Here is a 6,000-nt window from a genome sequence, read left to right as displayed (position 1 = left end):
AAGGAGGAAAGCCTTAAACCTAGTGGGTATTAAGTTTCTTCTTTATATGTTTGCTTCATTCAGGAATAAATAGGTTTCATCACGTGCCCAATTAGTAGTGCTTTAAGAGAAGAACCAGACTTACAGCAGATGTCTTGGCTTAAACTGCTTCAAAATTATGATTCTGGGGGTCATAGGCTGTGATAGGGGTGGTAAAAGTGAGGAGAAGGTTGAGATTGAATGCTGCAAAAGCAGAAGGGAAATGCAGCAATGTGGCACATATGCCAGGTCACGGAATGGAGAAGATGCTGCTCACTGTATGTGAGCTGATCATTTGTGTCATGTTTGTCACGCTCCAGTGTGCAGATTAATCTCTTACCCCTCTGAACAGTGGCTTTTACTTTATCAAATTTATGGATACTTTTATCTGCAGTGAAATAATTAATAAGAAAATTAGACTTAAATCATTAGGGCTGTGGTAAAGTAAAAGGCTCTGATCCAATTGTAATCATAAAATCACTGTGTAAATGCAGTGTTGATACAGCTCCATTACTTTAAGTGCCGTACTGGAAAGTCCATTTCCAGGACCTTTTTAATATCTGCCACATAGACCAATGACCCCAATGAAATCTTTCCTAGACTCTCCCAGATAGCCACACGTGAAACAGGAAAGTAGAGTTTTCTGACAAACATTTCTGAAAGTTATCAACAAGTTGTCTGTTAATGGCAAGTAATTATTACAATTATTTTAATCCTATTCCTTAGGAAATGTGGTCTCTATCTCAAACTAGGACAGGATAAAAAAGTTTGTTCCTGGGATGTGTACTGAGGCTTGGAGTTAAAGGTGAAGAATCTGAGCTGAGAGAGTTGGAGTTGAGGTTGTTCAGCTTGAAGAAGACTCTGGGGAGACCTTATAGCAGCCTTCCAGTACCTGAAGGGGGGCCTACAGAAAAGATGGGGAGGAGCTGTTTGCAAGGGCATGTAGCAATAGGGTGAGGGGCAATGGTTTTAAATTAGAGCAGGGTAAGTTTAGATTAGACTTTAAGAGGAAGTTCTTCAGAATGAGGGTGGTGGAGGCCCCATCGTTGGAGACATTCAAGGTCTGGCTTGATGAGGCTCTGAGCAACCTGATCTAATTAAAGATGCCCCCGCTTACTGCAGGGGGGTTGGACTAGATGACCTTTAAAGGTCCCTTCCAACCCAACACATTCTATGATTCTATGTCGTTGCTGAGAGCAATACTGACTGGAGTTGCAAATCCTGCAATCAGAGAAAGACACTGGTACCAGGTCATGAATGTGACAAGAGTAAGTATTCAGCCAAAGAGACCCTGGTGATGGTCCCTCATGCTCTACCCATAGATGCAGGAGTGCTGTTAGGCATGTGGTGGAGCCACTGCTGCCAACTATTCACCATGGAAGTGGAGCAGGCTTAGGTCCCAGTCCGATTGTTGGTCCGGGAGGGGTTGGTAATGATTCCAAGGGTCCCAACATCCTGTTTTTCTCTTGGGTTCTCACATGCAGAGACTTAGGTTTCTTGTGGGTTGAGAAGTGAATTTGTGGTCTCTGCTCAAGCAAAAGGAGCTAATTCTCTGACAAATTTAATTTTTTTTTTTTAAATTGTTGTCTTACAAAGCAGTAACAACATATGGTAAATACTCCCACCACTCCCCAAGATTTCTAGTGTGCAAATACAGTGTCTGTAGCTTACAACAACTCCAATGGCAGCTGTGCAAATAAACTTGCATTTTAGTGTTACAATACCCAGTATGTCACAGTACCCACACAAAACCCAAAAACCCCAGTAACAGCATCAAGAAACATTTCATCTAGGCTGGTTAAGTTCACAGTTCAGGTGCAAATCTGAAAATATATCCAGTATCTAGAATGTGTATAACTCATTTCATTGGGTTTTTTTTAACCTGGATTCCATTTGAATGCTTTGTAGTATGCATAAATCTGTTCTTATTTATTTATTTTGCTCTCTGCTGTCTTTTTGCTTTATAGGTCAGGATTTTAGTAGCAGAAGGTACTACCTTGACAGACCTTCTGGAACTCCACCTTCATAAAGTAGAAGATGAAGCCCAATGTATAGGTGACAATGCTGTGAAAGAGTTGTGTACTGAAAAGGTGACAGGTGTCCATTTTTTTTCCTTCTGTTTGTTTTTTTTTTTTAGAATAATATGTAAAAAAATATTTTTTTATTAAGTTTTGTTTCAAGAAATTAATGATAGAAGTGAATATCTTCAAATGACTTACCTGGGGAGCAAAATTCACAACCTAGTGAAACTGATTTTTTGTCTGTGATGCAGTTTACTGTCACTGTGAATTAAATATAATTTAATTAAAGTTCTCAACTCAAAATAAGAAATGTGATATGTATAGACAGATGTTATTACTCTTCTTGTTCCCAGATTTTGGCAGAAACCCGCCAAGCATGGGCTGCCATGGGATTTTCTAACAAAGAGCATCACAGGAACGGAGCTCCTTTATTAAAGTCAGATGAACAGCTGCTTGAAACTTTGGATAACAATCAAGTAAGGATTTAATTAATAGAAATACTGCTAGTATATCAATATTATTCACCCCCTTGATATGCTTGGTTAGTTAAAACTTTTCTCTTGAATCTTTATGGCAGAGAGTTATGTTTTCTCCAGATGTTAGTCCTAGAAAATTATATGTATGGTATGTAACTATATATACCCAAAAAAAATTCTCATCTCCATGTAGGAGTTAACAAAATTACAGCTTTCTAAGCTTATATTTTCTTAATTTTTTTAAAAAGTCATTTAATAATATGCTGTCCAATTGCAGTGCTTAAAGATGTCTTCTGTTAAGATATGCAATAATAACAACTTACAGGATAATTTGTTAAATTTTTATTAGCTCTAGTTCCTGTTTGATAAATTATTTTGATTAGTGCAGTTTTTCCCTGCTTGTTTTTTTTTTTTTCTAGGTTCAGCTGCAAATGATTCTGAAAAGCAAATATGTGGCATATCTCATTGAACAAGTGAAAAGTTGGCAAAATAAATTATACCTGGCAGATTCTGTCATTTCCATTTGGATGGAAGTTCAACACACATGGTCTCACCTTGAAAGTATTTTCACTGACTCTGAAGATATGAGCAGCCAACTGCCTGAAGATGTGAACAGATTTGATGAAATCAACAGATACTTCAAAGTCAGTAGTTTGTGTCTTATGTCCATTTCTAACTTGCATTTGAATTATTTAGTGTGGGTAATTAAATAGATATTTTTAAAATAGTACCATATTAACAGCTTCGTTTGAGTATTTCTTTGATAGGCTTGTTTCTAGCCCACTGGTTTAACGTTATTGCAAAAGTCTTGGGCTTACTTCGGGGAATATCAAAAGTGGATTTTTCATTCTTTATTATTAAAATCAAATTAATTATTTGCCTTATTTTCCTTTTGCATGGACTGGCAGCTGCTGGTTGATACATTGCGACAAACAATGATTTGTGACAAAGTTCTGCAGGTCATTCCTTCACATGACTTTAATATCTTCTTTTATTTGTGTTCTGTTAGCTTTATAACCTCCTGGAGTCACATAGAGATACAATAATTCTGAGTTACAGAAACCCTTTCTGCCAAATGCTATATCATTTTGGACAGTGACAGATGAAATGCAAGTTTATGGTCTATTATTTATTATTGGCCAAAGGTGATTACAGCAACCAACCTAAACATTTGAACTTTAACAAAATACCATGTCTTAATTGTTCATTCTGACCAAAAAAAGTCACTGAACCCTTGCTTAGTAAACAGAATATCTTCTGTGTTATCAATATACTTATAGTTCAGTCCATGTATGCTGGAGAAGTTCTCATTGTGTGTAGTTCTGAAAAGCTAAGGTATGATAATGTTCTATAGGGAGGTTATACATCTATCTGCAAATAACTGTTCTGTCAACTAAGAAATTTTGTTCTCGTCCCTTACTTTCTAAGACTGGACTCTAGAAGGTTGAAGGGGAGTTTCCACTTAGCCAAACATGCCTTTTCAGGCACTTTTCTGGCACAATTCCCTTCTCTTGGGTTCCTTGGTCTGCATGTAAAAAGAGTAAAAAAAAAAAGAATATTATGTTTCAAATTTCAGGAAGGAAATGTTTGAGATTTGCCACCTTCTCTCTTACTTAGACCTGTATTCATTGTTATTATTTTAAATTTAAAGTAGATTGTATTGTTCTGTTTTACTGTTCGGTCTGATTTCTTCTCTAACTGGGAGGGAATTCTTGGTGTTAGGGTGATTAAAGGCACGTGTCATTAAAATCTGTATTCTTTTCAGGTTTGTTCTTTGTGAAAAAAAGCTCTGGCTGAGTATTTAGAAATCAAGTGTGTTGCTTTTCCTCGCCATTTTTTTTTTCTTCAGCAGACTTGCTAGACATCCTTTCAAAGGGAACACAGCCAAAACAGGGGAACCTCCTGGCAGACTATTATACTTCATTTTGTCTACAGAAAGGCAAGTTTTCCAGCTAACTATGTGAGGAGATAGTATCATAGAACTGTACCTTTGTTTTCTGAGTGTTAATTTACTTTAAAAATAGGAACACTTTGTGTAAGGAAGGTAATAAACATTTTACCCCCAGGCAGGACAAATGCAAGGTGTTCAGCAAGAAGAGATTGAACCATCATTCTGAGGAGAAGTGTTACAAATCCTGTGTTGTCTCTCGCTGGAAAGTTAGCCACATCCAATTTGCATTTATTTTGATTTTTTGGTTTGTAGGTTTGCAGGGATTCGAAATGGAAAAGGTCAATGAGATCATCAAATCTATTCTCTTTCTGGCACGGATTGATCAAATTTCAGGCGTGCTGTGTGTAGTGATGATAAGTACGACTGAAAGATCTATGGTCTCTGTTAGGCTGTTACTGACTGAGCTGCTGACCATTGTATGAGGAATGTTTTTGTAGCTATCCTTCTGTTTTCCTCCCTTGAACAATCATCTGCTGGATTTTGTGACACTTTGTGACCATTTTGTATAAAAACATAGGCACTTTGATGTATTTCAGAAGCTTTTTACCGTGTTATCTCCATGCCAGATGATACTTTTGGCCTCAGTGACTGTCCAACCATGGCCATTAATTCTCTGAGCGCTAGAGTCATTGGAGTGTCTCGGGCAAAGCCTTTTTAGATGTGATGTGACACGTAACAGAAGAACTGCTACTTTCCAAGAGGATGAAGGGCTTGTGAGGCTTGAGCACTGAGCCTTTTCAAACATGATGACAGAGTCTCATGGCTTCTTCACACAACTAAATCTCGGTGACTTGTTTCATCCAGGCATTGCTCTGTGCCACATATAAGAAGAGCAACCAAACAAATGGGTTCTAGTTGTCACACGTAGAGCATGCTGGTGTGTAGACTGATCTTTAAACCTCATGGTCTTTGGAGAGGTGTGTAGTTACACAAGGCATTTAGACCTGAAGCAACAATTTGTGAAATAAACATTAGCCATAATTAATAACAATTTTGAGACTTCTCAGTTTTATATTGAGCCATCTTTGTCCTTCAGGCTCTTCTGACAACTGACAATAGTGTGATTGACTCTACTCACTGCTTTATCTGTGACCATTTCCCCCATCTTTTCCTGTAAAAACGTCCTGTAGTGACCATGCAACAGTCTGATAGCATTGCTGTGTCAGGCTGTGCCACCCGGTGAAATCAGAAGTACTCCTATTACTTGTTCAATTGGCATAAGTGTTCCAATACTATGGAAAAAACTTGGTTTTTAATTTTATTATTGTCTTTAAAACTTAAGAATGAAATGTTGATTAATGACCTGATAATTCAGTGCATCTTACTTGCTAAGATCAATTGAAAGACTGTGGCCTGAAAGCATTAGAATAAGAAACACAATTGTAAGATTAGTGCAAATACTTAATGTTTTCCAGTTAGTTGCTAAAAACTTTGTTAAATTTTGCTAAATGACAAAATCTTATTGTGTATAGCAAATGTTAGCATGGTAGTCATTTGCTCTAGTAGCAATATGCCTTAAAGTAGTGTGATTGAC

Source organism: Calidris pugnax, unplaced genomic scaffold, assembly GCF_001431845.1.
Source record: "Calidris pugnax isolate Ruff unplaced genomic scaffold, ASM143184v1 scaffold11, whole genome shotgun sequence".
Lineage (NCBI taxonomy): Eukaryota > Metazoa > Chordata > Aves > Charadriiformes > Scolopacidae > Calidris > Calidris pugnax.
Note: the sequence above shows the minus strand (reverse complement) of the source record.